The sequence below is a fragment of the Pinus tabuliformis genome, chromosome 8, assembly GCF_031772625.1.
Source record: "Pinus tabuliformis cultivar Carrire ecotype Pingquan chromosome 8, CPIR1, whole genome shotgun sequence".
NCBI classification, from domain to species: domain Eukaryota; kingdom Viridiplantae; phylum Streptophyta; class Pinopsida; order Pinales; family Pinaceae; genus Pinus; species Pinus tabuliformis.
The window spans coordinates 920,754,954-920,773,195 of record NC_142294.1 but is presented as its reverse complement, the minus strand read 5'-3'; positions in this window follow the sequence as shown (position 1 = coordinate 920,773,195).

Here is an 18,242-nt window from a genome sequence, read left to right as displayed (position 1 = left end):
AGCGGCTACCCAGAAGCAACGCATCGGCTTCCAGCAGCTACTCTAGAAACGCCACACCCTTTAAGGTACAAGTTAATTTTGAAATCCCCATATTCCAGGGTCAGATAGACGTAGATGCCGTAGATAAATGGTTAAATCTGCTAGAGGGTTATTTTTCTGTTCATGAATTTTCGAGTCGGGAAAAGATTGTTTTTGCTCTTCTCAAAGCAGCCCCCCACGTCAAGGACTGGTGGGAAACCTACTGCGAGTAGAAGGATGAAAGTACTGGCTCACTATTTTCAGCCGCACCCACCTGGGATTCGTTCCGGGATGCCATCAAGGAGCAGTACTACCCTGTCGGAAGCTATGAGGATGAATACATAAAGTGGACCACGCTGCGGCAGGGAAGGGACCAGGACGTGCCGAAGTTCACCATTCTTTTCCATACCCTTCGCACAAAGTTGGGTATCAAGGATTCGGAGCAACATTTGATACTCAAATACCGTGGCTGCCTGCACAAGTACATCCAGGAAGAAATACAATTCCTAAACATCCCCTCGCTCGGCACAGCATACCGATATGCCATCAAGGTCGAGCAGAAGTTTAAACAAAAGAAGCGAGACTTTGGATCTGCGAATCCAAAGCAGGGGAAAGGTGCCCCTAAACCACAGAACAAAGGACAAAGCCAAGGCGGGACAGCCCAAGACAACCAGCCGAAGCTGCAAGCAAAGAACAGCGCCGCGAAGCCGAGAAAGGACACTGGAAAATGGTGCGAGTTCCATAAGAGCTCCACTCACAACACAAGTGAGTGTCGGGCCAAGCAGTCACTGGTGGCTGAGCTAAAGGTTTCAGAATCAGATGCATGTTCTGACTCTGAGTCAGAACCCGATAAGGGGTATGAAAAAGGGAAGCAGATCATTGATGCGGATCCCAGCGTCACTGTTGCTACCACAAAGATCTAGAAAAATGAACCCGAAGATCCAGAGGAGGAGGAGCGTCTCTTCCACTCCCAGATGTGGGTAAAGGGCTCCCCGATACAGTTCATTGTTGATAGCGGGAGTCAAAAGAACCTCATTTCGGCAGAGGTCGTGAAGCGGTTGGGCTTACCGACCACAGCACATCCACAACCATACACCATTGGGTGGCTTCACCAAGGACGAGATCTTCGCGTGAGCCAGCAGTGTCGCCTTCCATACAACATCAAGCCCTTCACGGATGAGGTATTGTGTGACATTGCTCCCCTTGAAGTTTGTGATGTATTACTAGGACAACCATACTTGTGGAAGCGACATGCTGTGTATGAATCAAGGCCCCGTGCTGTTATTATTACATTGGGAAATAAGTTGTTCAGGATACCAGAGGTAGCACCACCTGCCGCCATCTCTTTGATTACTGCAAAACAATGCAGTAAGATCATTTCCAAAACCAGGAAATTTGTTTTCCTGATGATACGCCCTCAAGGAAAGAAGAAGACAGTGGCCGCGGCCTCCAAACGGGGTCCCTCTGCACGACAACTACAGATGGACAAGGTTGTGGAGGAGTACGAGGACATCTTCACCTCCCCGGCAGGGGTTCCTCTACACTGTCAAGTCAAGCACTCCATTGATCTGACCCCAGGTGCGCCGCTACCCAATGGACCAATTTATCGGCGCTTCGTTCTGGAGAACAATGAAATCAAGAGGCAGATTTAGGAGCTCCTGCAGAAAGGTCACATCCGTCCGAGTACATCGCCTTGTGGGAGCCTGATCGTGTTGGTACAGAAGAAGGATGGGACGTGGAGACTCTGTATTGACTATCGGGCGCTGAACAAGATCATTGTCCGTAATAGGTACCCGATCCCGCGGATTGATGACCTCCTAGACCAACTAAAGGGGGAGAAATATTTCAGCAAGATCGATCTGAAGTCAGGATATCACCAGGTACCAATCGAACCCTCTGATGTGTGGAAGACTGCCTTCAAATCCAAGGAGGGCCTCTTCGAATGGTTGGTCATGCCTTTCGGATTGACGAATGCTCCTGCAACCTTTATGAGGCTAATGGATGACATCTTGCGCCATTCACCAACTCCTTTGTAGTAGTATACTTGGATGACATTCTTATCTTCAGCCAGAGTTGGGAAGAGCACCTCCACCACATCCGACAAGTTCTCCAAACACTGCGGCAACACAAGCTATGTGACAATTTGGAGAAATGCACTTTTGGCATGACTCAGGTTCAGTATCTGGGATACATCGTTGATGAACAGGGGGTGCATGTCGATCCAGCCAAGATCCAAGTCATTCGGGATTGGCCCTCTCCAACCACTCTAACAGAGCTCCGCAGCTTTCTAGGTCTTGCCAACTTCTACCGCAGGTTTGTGTTGGGGTTTTCTCATATTTCTTGGCCCTTGAGTCAAGTCACCAAGGGCGAGGCGAAAGCAAAATTCTTTTGGTCTGAATCTCAACAGAAGGCATTCAGGGAATTGAAGGATCGCCTCTGCACAGCACCAATGCTTGCGTTACCAGATTTACAACAACCATTTGAGGTCGAGACAGATGCCTCTAACTATGCTATTGGGGCAGTCCTTACTCAACATGGACATCCAGTGGCATATCACAGTGAAACACTTTCAGACACAGTCCGAAAGTACCCCACTTATGATAAAGAGATGTATTCCATTGTACAGGCCTGCCGACAATGGAAGCACTACATTTTGGGGAAGGAAACGGTCATCCACACAGACCACCGACCTCTGCAGTTCATACAGACCCAAGGGAAATTGCAGAATGATCGCCATCAGAAGTGGTCTACATACCTGCAACAGTTTCACTTGAATATCAAGTATAAAAAGGGCAGCACCAATAATGTTGCAGATTGCCTCAGTCGGCCACCGATCATGGCGCTAACCACCGTGCTCAACTCTTGTGGGCACGAGACTGCTGATTGGCCACTTCTCTACAAAAGCGACCCAGAATTCGGCCACACATACCAGACACTCTTGGAGGGTCGGCATGTTGCAGATTTTCACCTCCAGGACGCCCTATTATGCCACCTCGGTCACCTTTGTGTTCCTTCAAGCGAGCGTGCCAAGATGATTTGGGAAGCACACTACAGTCGGGCTGCTGGGCATTTCGGGGTCGAGAAAACAGTGGCAGTACTGCAAAATTATTTCTATTGGCCGAATCTTCGACAGGATGTTGGGAAGTACATCCGATCATGTACTGCCTGTGCCATTGCCAAACCGACCATTAAGAAGCACGACCTCTATACCCCGTTGCCTACCCCTAGTCGACCTTGGGAATCCATCTCCATGGATTACATGTCAGGCCTTCCTTCCACTAAGCATGGAAATGACTGTGTTTTTGTGGTCGTCGATAGGTTCTCGAAGATGGCCATTATGATGGCCTGCAAGAAGAATATCACAACAGAAGCCACTGCTAAACTCTTCTTTGAACGAGTGTGGGTGCACTTTGGGATCCCACAGTCTATCATCTCAGATCGGGACAGTCGGTTTCTCAGCACATTTTGGTCCAGTCTCTGGTCAATGCTGGACACCAAACTCACAAAGTCCACAACCTTCCATCCTCAAACTGATGGCCAGACAGAGGTTGTCAACAGGATGATTGTGCACATCTGCGCATGTATAACTCAAAGCATCCATGCACATGGGACGAGAGCCTCCCCTATGTTTAGCACAGCTACAACCGAGCTCTTCACAGCTCCACTGGCCATATCCCTTTTCAGGTGGGTTTGGGATTCCAGCCACTATGCCCCATTGATGTGGCCATGCCCCTTGCAGCTACTCACATGAATTCAGCTCATGTCCAGTCCGAAACAGATAAGGTTACCAACTTCATTGATCGCATCCAACATATTCGCCAGCAGGTCCATGACATTCTTGAGAAATCAAATGCCAAGTACAAGCAGCGACATGATCAACACCGGGTGCCACACAAGTTTCAGGTGGGCGACAAAGTCTGGTTGCATTTGCAAAAGGAACGCCTTACTGAAGCCTATCAGAAATTAAGACCACTCCGATATGGTCCTTACACCATTACTAAGGCTATGGGAGACAATGCATTTGAGCTCAGCATTCCCCCATTCCTTGGCCTGCACCTAGTGTTCAATGTGGACCGCCTTCGGCCATACTTTCCACCATTGGTAGACACATCTGACATTGCAGAACAGCTCAAACCCACAGAATTAAATCCAGATTGCATGGAACAAGCTGCAACTGATCGGATCATGGACACACAGAGCAAGAACACTCGCCAACAGAATATCCAACTGTATCGAGTTGTCAAAGCAGGCCAACTCCTTCAGCAGGGCAAGTGGCTCACCAGGGAACAAGTTCAGTAGAAGTTTCCTCATCTCATGGCGGAGCTCAACACAATGGGGACCATTGCTTCCTAAGGGGGGAGGAATGATCCAGGTGGATATTGGTGGCCACCTACCAAGTCCACCTGGACCCCCACCATTGTCTTTCTCAGCATTTTTAGTTTCCTTAATTGTAGCACAACTTACTATTTTTAGCAGTTTTTCGGGTCCTGAACTTCCGGAGCTGTTTTGAGGCCCTAAACGACGTTTTTTGGGGAATCTGAGGGCAACATGGGTCCATGGAATGGACCGATGTTGCTCGTTCCAACAATGATAGTGCTCGGATAGATCTTTCTAATGAGCTATTGTACGCGTCAAACGGAGATCATATGCCAAATTTACGACCCCGGGAAGTTGATGTACCAATTTACCCCCAAACGGGGCCCACAGTTTGGCGTTTCATCTCCTAGGGTTAGGTTTTGGAATGTTAAGGGTTTTCCATTGTTTCTCAACAATAAATAGGCCTTCGAGCCTCATTGTAACACAGTTCAGAGGCATGTAGCCATCACATCTCTTCTCAGAGATAAGCTACCATCGCCCTAGCTGGTTTATTTCCATTTCTGGTTGTAAGCATATTTCAGTATTTTCCATTAATGAAATGAAGTATTATTTCCGCTGCATCTTTGTGTATATGGTTATCTCTGTAATTTGTTGCATTCCTGTTTAAATCCGGATCATTGGACCAAAACCACTTAGGACCAATACCTTGGACCAAATACCTAGGGTCAATACCTCGGACCAAATACCTTAGACCAAATACCTCAAACCAAAACCTTGGCTTTTCAACATGTATGCGCTTTTCCTCCTGTGGGAGTGCGTGTATATGTATACGCTCCTTTTGTTCTGTTAACCCGCGTGTATCCGCAGCTTGGACAAAGTGAACCAGAGTATACTTATTAAACCACTCTCTTTCTTCAATCTCTGGAGTCTGATCTATAAGTTAACCTGTTTCACTGTGAACTGTCATCTGAGTGAGTTGCCATCAAGGACAACACCTGTATCATAATGCCAACAAAATAATATTATGAAAATGCAAAATATGGTTGGGATATTAAATATAGCATGTGGACAGCAACCAAACATGAGCTCTACCCCTTATCATGGCCATCACCCTGTTCCTAGGGCCCATGAGTGCCCGCACATCATTAAGGAACCCATGCACATCCTAACCCTTAATGGGCGATGAGCTGCCCCACCTTAAGGGGTTAATAAACTGCTTTACATCATTCACAACATGCTCTCATTTCTTAGATTCCCGAGTAGTAATACAAAGGAAAAATCAAGAAAAGGCAAAAGGAAAATAAAGAGGGGTGGAAAAACAAAGTCTGGGATAACTCATGTATCCACGATTGCTCCATCTTACACATATATACCCAATATGTGGACATCCCTCATCATTTCTATCCTTGTACCCATGGCATCTAACCTTGAGACACCTTTCCCCATCCATTTCATCATCATTCATATGCCAAGTATCAATTGAAGGATGTAACATGAACTTGTCTTTCCCCTTAGGGGATGGGAACACCTAACATGATTGTTTATTAGCCACTCCTACCTAGGGAGGTAACACTATTTCGATATTAAAGCCCCAAAATTGGAAGAGGATCGCCATATGAAGTCTCAATATGCCCATTATTAACAAGCTTAGTTCACTTATATGCAGTAATGAATTGTTGCACCTGATGGTGAAGATGCAACATTGGACAGCATATGTGACTTGCAGGTGGTTTCATCATGGGTTGAGCAACTTAACTATGGCCCAATTCCACTAGAGTAACATATGACACCCTCCGGGTGAAGCGTTGAGAGCCATGGGACTCCTATACTTGCACAACATCATGAATTCACTTCATGGGCACCTACAACACCACAACATTTAGCAATTCACCCCATATTATTCATGAGATGATGCACTAGGACCAACATGCCCCTAGCCAGCTTAGTAGTATATACGGGTTTTGGTAGCTGATATGAAGTCTAGATGAGGTTTGCCTCTCTATCGAGACTTCGGAGGGCTAGCACCATTCTCTGAGCCTTCAATGTTGAAGAAAATACAAGCTATTCTACCACTAGAAGACCCATGAGACCCATTTTGTGCCCCAAACACAAAACTAGGCTCCACTTGATGTTTTGCATGCATATCTAGGGGCCAATCCCTAATAGGTCATTTATAGAGCCCTCTTTACTTATTCTATAATAGAGCGAGCTCAATGCATGCGTTCAAGAGGCCCATACAGTGATGATGCCAACATTTTAGCCCTCTTGTGGGTTTATCTTTATGATTTTTCATTGGATATGTGGTTGGCTTGTAACCACAATTAGTTTTTCCCTCCACATGACAACTAATAAGGGGCTTCTAGGCTAAATTAGACTTGATAGATCATGTATAAATAGATGAGAGCTCATTTGAGCTTATTATCATCATCAAACTTGGATTGGATCTCTAGAGAAGAACTAAAACTTGTTTCTTTGGCTATTGGAGAATATTTTGGAATGCATTTTGACATTTGGAGCTAATTCAAATTTCTTCTTTGGAGCTATTTCTTGGATCTTGGATGGATATATTACATGTCATCTTGTAAGTGATTAGTGTTGATGGAAAATTTCTCTTAAATTTGTTTAATGTATGGAATCTCTACTTCTAGAATGTGCTAATTGTGCCCTAATTATTGAAAATGAATTTTGGGAGGCTTTCTAGTTGACTATTACATAAGTTATTCAATGTATGACATGTAATGAATGTTCCTAGTGGAGTAAATTCTTGAACTCTCCATGAAATTCCATTATCTTTGAATTGGGTAGATACTTAAATGTGGTACCTAGGGAATCATTTTTAGGCATCCTTAGAGATGATTTAGCTCATCTTGAACATCCTATGACTCCATATGCTGAGAGGACAAGGCAATAATCCAAGTCCCTAGTGGTCATCTCTACTTTTCATCCATAATTTCTCCTCTTAAAATTTGGTCCTTTTAAGGCTAGGGCGAAAGTCTAGGGCTTGCATCAAAATTTTAGGGAGGATAATTTTGGGAATTCAAGAGCCTAAACATCAAGCCTAGGGTATAGGATATCTATGCTCCAATTTTGGTGGGAATCCACTTGAGTCTCATCCATAAAATCTCTTTCCCTAGGTGTTGCTCCAAGAGGGAAACCCTAGTTTCTTCTCCCTCAACTTGAGTACTTCCTTGAAGGCTTTATGAGCTTAGTACTTGTTGAAGTAAATCATAAGAATCCTTTTCTCATTATTGCCTTGATCTCAGGAGTATATATTACCATTGAAAATATGAAAACCTTAAGTTTTGAGCCTTATTTTCTTGGGATTTTCTTTGAGAGTGATTTTGCATCTTTGAAGCCTTGAGCCATTGTTGAGCCTCTCTTTTGAATGATCTCTAGCTCCATCACCTTGTACCTTAAACCATATAATATCTATTATAGGTGATCATAATACTTAATGGGACTCCTCCCATTGGTGAAAGTATGTAAAGAGAAGGGGACCTTGGTTGTGCTGACAGTGGGCCATTGTCCCATTGTTGGCACTTATCCTAGCTCTTTGTCTTGTAGGGTTTCCTTCTCCAAGGTTTGCTATATTTTTTGGTAACAATTCTGAAGTCACAAGTTCTTTATCAGAGACAATTTCATCAATAGCTTGTAGTTGATATCTTAGTTGAGAAACCCTCACAAAGTATGAAGCCATTGTATCATTCTTTGTCATTCTTATATCATGAAGCTCATTTCTCAAGCTCATGACTTGGCCAATATTGTTGACAATATATAACTTATTTAGGACATTATACATTTTTTTTGGATTGTCAATCTTTTATATGTATGGAATAAGATGGTCCTTGATGGAGTCCAAAATAATTCTCATGGAGGTGATGTCATCTTTCTTGTACTTCCTCTTTCCAGCTTCATCTGTAGGTTGAATAACTTTTCCCTGCACAATTTCCAAAAGATCTTCTTTTACAAGAATTAGGCCAATTATTGTCTTCCAAGACCTATAGTTAGTTCCCCCCTCTAACTTGTTCTTTGATTTCATATTAGAGGTAATGGATGCAAATTGATTCTAGATCTAGGGTTTCTTCAAGGTGATATCAAGGTAGGGTTTTTCAAGGAGTGATCTCTGTGGTCTTTCCTTTACCAAAGCTCTAATACCATGTTGATTTTTTAGTAAAATTGATACAAGTAATTTATTTCTAAACTATGGTAATTACTTGTGAATATATATTATAGTTCTTTTATCTTCATCAAGCAATCACACTTCAAAAATTCAACTAATAACCATGAAAATAAAGTAGATATCACAATGTGTGTAAGAGAGAGATATATGAGTGATAAGTGTGTATATAAAATGAAAAATTTCAAGTGTATTTTATACCCAAGATACCCAAGAGACATGTCTCTTAAATTAAATCACATCTCTTTGTAAATTAAATTCTAGTAAGTCTGCACATTTATATTTTTACTCATATTTGTTAAAGTGTTAATGATCACATAAATAATGGTGGGAAATAAATCCTCGTAAGCATATTTATTTACATCTCGTTCCTATTTTGCCTTTTATGCAAATAATTTCTTAAATTATTGTGGGTAATAACTGATGGTAAATATGTTATTTACATGAGTATGAGCTATTTTCAAGGATCTTAATTTTAGGTGATTTTGTTGATTTCCTTTCTTTTAATTTTCTTTCTTCTAATTTAAAATTTAAATTTCTTCGTGTTTTTAGATAGCATTAATAAATACATCAAGGATTATGAAGATCGACCATAGTTATATTCGTCAACTAGCCTAAGGATCGCTCGTTTGGTTAGTCCATCTGCCATTAAAGTCTTCCCCATGCTAATGCCCAACAAAAGAAGTTTATCTTTGGAGGAGCATTGCTGGAGGAATTTTTTTGCCAAATCACATCACTTGTTGAAATGTTTTGCTACCCCAGTTTCTAAACATATCCTTCTTTAACTATGTAGTCTCTTGTTCCCCATAATCTCCTGTCTGATTTGTGAACTTATTTAGGTGCACATCCCAAAATAGAGGATTCAAGGATAGGGACCAATGAGGATAGCTAACTTGGATAGTGTCCTAGATCTCCCCTACTTCATAAACCATCTGAATCCTAAAGAGAAATGTCTTTAAGAGTATTTTTTCCCGTGTTGTTAAACCATTTCTTTAATGGAGATAAATAATGATTCTTTGATAGTGGAGGGTGGACTTTAATGCTATCAATCTAAAAATTAGCATGCATTCCATTTTCTTGACATCAATGATAATTTGGCTTTGACTGGGAAGAATTTCTTGTAATGCTCTCTAGATAGGTGATCCTACTTTTTCTTGAGGAGAATCAATACTACTTTTTCTAGGTCCTCTGAAATATTTAAAGTACTTTTTTCCACCATTCTGATTTTCTAGTGGTTGGTCTCCACAATATTTTGGCTCCCATCGTTAAATTGACCAAATGGGGATCCCTAATTGCCATTCCACCAAAAGTGAAGGGTGCCCTGACTCTATCCCATTTAACCAAATTATATTTTTTTGGTGGGAGATTTGCCTCCTCCCACAAAAATTTTTGAATTTTATTTTATAAGTTGGAGCTTAACACTTGAGGGAGCTAGGAGGAAGATAAATGTTATGTGGAGATGGAAGAGAGGACCACTTTCAAGAGAACAAGTCAACCAATTTGGTTTACCCATTGGGATCCCTAGGCATTTATTTTGATGTTAATTTTAGATATCATATTTTGTCGATGAATGGAAGACAGGGAGTGAAGGCTATTAAATTTCCACTATTCTATGTTGTTACAATCATTTTATCCCCATATTTTCTTCAATTAGAAATCAAATTTAATCTTCCAATGATAAATAGAAATTGTAGATAGAACAATAAATCCAATGATAGTAGAATACAATTAAGAGCAATAACAAGAGACACCAAATTTGGTCAAAGCCAGGGAAAAATCCCATAAAGGGGAAAACCCTTTCAAATTATTCTTCTTATTAGATTGTCATAAAATGTTTAACAAAGAAATACAATGTTTCAATTCATCATCAACAAAGTCAAAATAAATTCTTTGAGCATCCAAAAGATCAACCAACCATTATCTAATAGATGATCCTCAAAGTCAAATTTGGTCAACAAGACAAAGTTTTCAAATCTGTCAAATTCAACAACAGTCAAAGATGCCATAACCAATCCAAAAGTCAACGATCAAACTTCTCCAAAATAGCTCGGTTGATTGTCAAAGAACTCGATCTTCTTTGCTAGTCAAACTTCAGTCAAAATAGTCCCAAACAACTTGGTCAAACCTAGTCAATGAAGAGAGAAAGTCCACGTTCAAGTCTATGGTCAACTACAGTCAAAGTGCCCATAAAATCTTGGTCTTTGAGCAAAATAATGCAGCCTCCAAAAACAATCCAAAATGTTAAGTAAAACCAAGTAAAACTATGCTCAAACTCCAAGAAGTCAATGCTAGTCAAAGTTTGATCACAGAAAGTCAACACAGAAAATAGAAGACGCTTATTTCCTTCACATGTGTGAGAAGAAAACCCTACAATTTCAGATGTACAGACCAATCAATAGAGGAGAGAGAGACGTGTGATGTGTGACAAAGTGAGGTGCCACTGAGATGTATTTATATGCTTCTTTGGAGACCCAATTTTGTCTTTAGACCAACTTGTACTTTTGTGTCCTTGTTGGTTTTCACATTAAAAATATATTTTTCCTTTACCAAATTAAATTCTTCCAAGTGAAAATAAGGTCTTCTCCATACGAGGAAGGTTGTCCAAAGGACATAATTTATCCTTAAGCTTCCAAATTAACACTCTCTCTCAGCTAGGGAGAAATTAATGATTGGATCATGAATCTCATCTCAAAGATCTCATCAAATGTCGTCTCTACTCATCTATTGAACACTCTCGAATCTAAAAGAAGAAGAATTTGACAACATAAGGGAGTTCAAGCTACCACCCTCTATCCAAGGATAATAGGCAGGATATGACTTACAGTGAGGTAAGGATCACACTCTATCCTATTGACCTATGACAATAAGCATGATATTACTTTCTGAGAGGTAAGGATCACATTCTATCCTATTGTTTGTTGATCTTCCCAACTTGACCCTCAAGAGTCAGTGGTAGAACACCTGCATCCCTTAACTTTAGCAGGATACTACTTACCATAAATGGTAAGGATCACACCTAACTCGAGTAGCTAGCACCCAATGGCCAGATGGGTGGGAAACAATCCTAACAAGCCCAACTTATGGGTAGGATTCCAACTGGAGTATACTCTGTCGATACCAAAGAGAGATAATATGTAAGGTACGACTTATCTTGGGGTAAGGATCACAAACTATCCTATTTCTCAATAATAGGCAGGATACGAATTTTTGTGGAAGGTAAGGATCACAGACTATCCTATTGTCCAAAGTTCCTCAACCCTAGGATCTCTCAGGCTCAATTCCTCTCCCTGTGAGCTCAAATAGGGGGAAGAGCATAGCTCAATGTTCTCGATCAACTGAGACCCTTACCCAAGAGGGTCACATCTATTAGTCCAAGTTACTCTTTGAATACCAAGAACTTCTCTTTCAACAAAGCCTTGGTGAGTATGTCTGCAATTTGCTCATTAGTCGAAATGTGATGAAGACTCACTACTCCTCTCTGCACCATATCTTGAATATAGTGATACTTGATCTCAATGTGCTTAGACTTGTCATGGTCCAATTAGATCCCACTCTTGTTGTCACAATATATCATTTTCGTATCTAGGAACTACTCAAACAACTCTCCAAAGATCTTCCTCAACCAAATTTCCTCATAGCTATCCATGCTAGAAACGATATAATTTGCCTCTATCATACTCAAAGCTTTAGAATTATTCTTCCTTATAATCCAAGATATCATGGCAGAACCCAAACTAAAGCAACACCTTGATGTGCTCTTCCTATTAATAAAATTATTGGCCCAATCAACATCAGTATATCCACGTAGTCTCACATCTCCGATAATATATCTCAGATCAAGATTAAGGCATTCTAGACAAATATCTCAGCACATGCTTGGCAACAACCAAGTTTGCATGAAGAGGCTCAATCATGAATTGAATTAAAGTGTTCACTGCAAAACATATTTCCAGATGGGTATTCACAAGGAACATCAATGCCTCAATTAACTATCAAAACTTAGAAGGATTCACCAAATCAGGTCCAACAACATGCTCACATAACTTTTTGAAGTTCATCTCCATTGGTGTGGCTAGGGACTTGCATTCTGCCATTCCAAATCTTTCCAACAACTTCACGACATATTTTCCTCGAGAAAGGAAAATATCACTGTTTCTTTGCCACACCTCTAAACCCAGGAATTAATGCATCAAGCCAAGATCCTTCAACTCAAACTCAGAGGCCAAATCCCTCTTGGACTTGAGCATCAAAGGCTCATTACTTGTTAAGAATATATCATCAACATATAAAACAAAAATTAAAGGCATACCTTGGACCACTTTGAAGTAGAGGTTGAAGTTAACACTGCTTCTTGTAAATCCAAGCTTCACCAGGTAACTGCCAATGCAAGCATACCAGGCTGGGGGGCTTGCTTCAAACCATAAAGTGACTTCTTCAACCTAAAAAAATGAGTCTTCCTATCCTTCTGTTCAAATTCCCGAGGCTTCTCAACATATACTTCTTCCTGTAGTATGCCATGAAGAAACGTAGTATTCACATCCATTTGGTGAAGAGTCCGTCCTTGATTGGTAGCAAGGGAAACAATCGATCTAATGGTGGTGTAGCAGGCAAAAGGTGCAAGATGTCATCATAATATTCTCCCTCTTTCTAGGAGAAACATCTAGCCATGAACCTCGCTTTATACTTCTCAATGCTTCCATCAACTCCATGCTTGATCTTGTATAACCACATCGAAGTCACAACATATATTCCTTTATGTCCTGGAAAAACATCCCATACATCATTCTTCACAATAGAATCACACTTTTTAGTCATGGAATCCTTTCAAACCTGCTCTTTCCTTGCTTCTTCAAAAGTGGGAGGTTCAACCTATATGATGGAGCTCATCGCTACAATGTATCCCTACTACTGACATGGTTTATTGCTTTCTCTACAGGGATCTTTGAAAACAACATGTCTCTTAGCATCCTGTAATGTATCATGGATACAAATAGGTCTCTTCTTGGTAGTGGGATCACATGGAGGGGGGACTAAGGGGTTCAGAGGCTCCATGGGATCATCAATAATATCCTTCTCAGATTCTAGCATAAAAGGACGTTCTAGTAGGTCCATGTCATCATCATTCTTTTCAATAGGAGGAGGTGGAGGAAGGTCCCTTGCATTTCCAAGAAAAATATCTTCATCAAAAGTTACATATCTGCTAAACTCAATTTTCCTTTTACTTGACAAATATATTCTAAAAGATTTAGAATTGTCACAATTCCCAACAAATGTAACTTTCTTTCTCGTGGCTTCCAACTTGTTCCTCTTATCCTTCAACACATCGAAATACAAGAGACAACCAAATATCTATAGATGACTAATATCGGGCTTCACACCTATAAACACTTCTTCAAGAGTTTTTTTATCCAATGCTTGATGAGGAACCCTATTTTGAACATAGACCACTGTATTTGTAGCTTCTCCCCAAAGGAATTTTGACAACTTTTGATCATGCAATATGGCTCGAGCAAATTCCATGATAGACCCATTCTTTCTTTCAACCACACCATTTTTCTCAGGATTGTATGGTACAATAGTCTCTTTCTTGATTCCAACTTCCTTGAAAAAGTCAACGAACTCATTTGAAGTATATTCTCCACCATTGTCAGACCTGAAATCTTTGATTCTCTTCTCTATTTGATTCTCTATCAACTCCTTGAAGTCCTTGAACATATAAAATGCCTCGTCTTTATGCTTCAAACAAAATATCCATGTTTTCCTAGAGAAGTCATCAATAAACATTATGTAGTAGATATGGTCACCAAAGAGTGCATTAGCATTGACCCACATAGGTCGGAATGGATGATTTGAAGGCTATCTTTAGTGTTTCTTTTTCTAGATGGGAATGGTCCTCTTGTCTTCTTTCCACTAACACACCTTAGACATACACCATCATGACTAGCTTGAACATAGGCATCTCAGAAACCAGCTTTCTTACTTTAGGCGGGGATTCATAATTTAGATGTGCCAACCTTCAGTGCCATAGCTCACTTTGATGATTGATATCATGGACCATAGATTAGTCATCTTCCATTGACTCTATAGATTCCTTCTATTCTAGATACCAAGGTGAAAGAATCTATCATGCGTGATTCCATAGGCCATGTGAGGAGCTTTCCTCTTATGAAGGCTACACTTATCCCTTTTTATTACAAGGTAGATATAGATACCAAGTTCTTCTTTAATCCTGGAACATACATAACATCATGAAGAAGAACAGATTCCCCACAATCCAAATGAAATTTAACATAACCAAATCCCTTCACAAGATGAGTGGAGTTGTCCCCAAGGATGATCTTTAGATTTGACTCCCTCTCAACCAGATTTGAGAGGACTTCCTGATACCTAGAGAAATGTCTAGAATCCCCACTATCTACCAACCAACTATCAAACGAATCTGGAGGACAAGAAATAGAAAGAGCACAAATAAGAATATATTCAGATTGACTAGTAGAAACATTATTTTCATACCTAGATTTCCTTGACCTCTTTTGAGGACGATGGATTTATTCTCAATCATCAAGGGATATTTTCTTATTCTATCATCTCTCCTTCTATCGTCACCTCTTCTTCTATCATTAAACTTGTTTTTGTAGGAGCCTCAGTTGGACCTTGGAGCATCTCCCTTCTTCTGGCAATATCGATCATAGTGATCATGCTTGTGAAAAATGTATCATTCAGTATCCCTTAATATTATATTAGAGTCCTTTGATTCAAGGATAGGCTTTGTTAAACCAAATGGTCTCCCTCTTCCTTTTTTGTTCTTGTATTGTGCAACAAATGCATAGGGATCTCCTTCTTCATGCTTTTGAATCCTCCCTTTGGCAATAATCTTGATCTCCTCTTGAGTGCACTTACCAACGAGCTCATAAAATGTCGAGAGTATGTTATTGTTGGTTATATTCATAATGAAGTTTTCCCAAATAGGAGGAAAAACTTGAAGAGTGACCACCACCAAATATCTATTAGATATGGGCTCACCAACAGTTTGTAATTGATCCATTAGCTGGGATACCTTCATGACAAAGGATTTCACATATTCACCCTTTTTCATATTCAATTCCTTGAGTTTATTCTTGAAGGAGAGGATATAATTCAAGTTTTTGACCTCATACATCCCAACCAACTTATCATAGATGCCCTTAGACTTCTTCAATATTCCAACATAAATAAGCAAATGATCTTGCAAGGAATCAATAAGAATTTTCTTAGCTTTGATCTCAACTTTTTTATATTTGGACTTGGTAGCAGCAAGTGCATTATTCTAAGGCTCAAAAAATTTTACTTCCACATATTCCAAGACATCATGTTCATACAATATCACTTCCAACCTGATATTCCAAGCAATAAAGCTTGACAAGTCACCCAAATTCTTATTATCCCTGAAGAAAGAGGTAAAAATCTTGACCAAGTCAAATAGGCTTCTTTAGATTCTTCTAAAGATTATTTCTCTTGTATCTTGTCTCCTTGGGCTTGTCTTCACCTTAGCTCTCATTCCATGTTAAATTTCCACTGTTCTATCCTGTGCAATCACTTTAGCCCAATTTTTTCTTCAATTAGCAATCAAATTTAATCTTCCAATGAAAATAACAATTGTAGATATAAAATTAAATGCAATGGCAGTAAAAGACAATCAAGAGAAATAACAAGAGACACCAAGTTTGGTCAAAGACTAGGGAAAAACCCCACAAAGGGTAAAACCATTTCAAATTCTTCTTCTTATGAGTTTGTTATAAAATGTTCAACAAAGAGAATGATTCAATTCATCAACAACAAAGTCAAAGTCAATTCTTTGACCATCCAAAATATCAACCAACCATTATCTAATAGATGAGCCTCAAAGTCAAATATGGTCAACAAGACAAAGTCTGCAAATCTGTCAAAGTTAACAACATCTGAAGATGCCCTAACCATTCCACAAGTCAATGGTGAAACTTCTTCAAAATAGCTCGGTCAAAAGTCAAAGAACTCAGCCTTCCTTGCTGGCCAAACATCAGACAAAACAATCCCAAACAACTCAGTCAAACCTAGTCAATGGAGAGAGAAAGTCCAAAGTCAATTTTAGTCAAAGTTCCCAAAAAATTTGGTCTTTGTGCTAAAGAATGAAGCCTCCAAAAACAGTCCAAAATTCTAAGTCAAACCAAGTCAAACTATGCTCAAACTCCAAAAAGTCAATGTTGGTCAAAGGTTGATCACAAAAAGTCTATGTAGAAAATAAAGACACTTATTTGCTTTGCATGTGTGAGAAGATGACCTTGAAATTTCAGATGTATGAACCAATCAAGAGAGGAGAGAGAGATATGTGATGTGTGTCCAAATGAGGTGCCATTGAGATGTATTTATATGCTTCTTTGGAGAACCAATTTTGTCTTTAGCCTAACCTGTACTTTTGTATCCTTGTGGGTTTTCAAATAAAAATATATATTTTTCCTTAACCAAGTTAAATTCTTCCAAGGGCAAAGAGGGTCTTCTCTAGATGAGGAAGGCTTTCCAAAGGAGGGATTTTATCCCTGAGTTTCCAAATTAATAAAGGCTAATGGGGATTCCCAAATAAGTGAAAGAGTCCCATTTTCCCGAAGAGGGGAAGCATTGGATCTTTGCTATAACATTTAGAGTTTGATTATTGATATTCCATCCATAAATTTGAGATTTATGGTTATTTATCTTCCCTCCAGAGACTCTTAAAAAAGTGTCTAGAATAATGTTGAACTTGGAGGACATGATTATTGAAGCTCTACTAAGAGGGACGATATTGTTTTCAAATTCAGGGTGATATACTCTCTTGAATCCACACACTATCTTGATCCCTGAGATTTGGATTGACATTCTTTCATTTTCCAATTTTTTGCTTAAGGAGTCTACCATTAAAACATATAACAGGGAAGAGAGTGGGAAAACTTGGCATCTTTTAGCTAAGGAGGAGGGACTACCATTAACAAGAGGACACGTCACAAGAGTTTTAATATAGGAAGAGATGGTGTTTACAAAGGATTAGCTAAAACCTAACTTACCAAGAACTCACAAGAGGAAGGAGTGGTTACCTCAATCAAATGAATTGGCCATGTATAGATTGATTGACATGCATTTATCGTCCCTGGTCTTGCTTGAATGGACAAATTCTTGAACCATGATGATATTGTCTAGAATTTTTCTATGAGACAGAAACCCCCACTGATTCTTGGATATGAGCTTTGGAAAAAATGTATTTAAAAGAATATAAATAATTTGGTTAGGATTTTATATGAGGTAATACATAAAGAGGTGGGGTGGAAATAAACAAATGATGAAGGATTAGATTCCTTTCAAATTAAAGCTAAGAAGGTGGTGTTAATTTACTCCCTCATTCTTGAGGAATACTAAATGTACTAGATCATTCTCACTAGATCAAAATTGATCAGATGCTAGCATAATTTGTATAATCTTATTGTGAAACCCTCTGGACTGGGGGCTTTGTCGGGGTCATGAAACCAAATTGTAGCCTGAACTTCTTCCTCCCTAGTTTTTGTTGTGAGAATGGCATTGTCGGCTACTGATATTAGTGAGGGGATATGTTCCAACATTCAGTACACATCACCATCATGATGCTTTGGAGGTGCTGAGTATAACACCTTGAAATGAAAAACTGCTTTCGTTTTGATATGCTTAAAGGAAGAGATAATTTGACCATCCTTAGTTTTTAAGGAGTTGA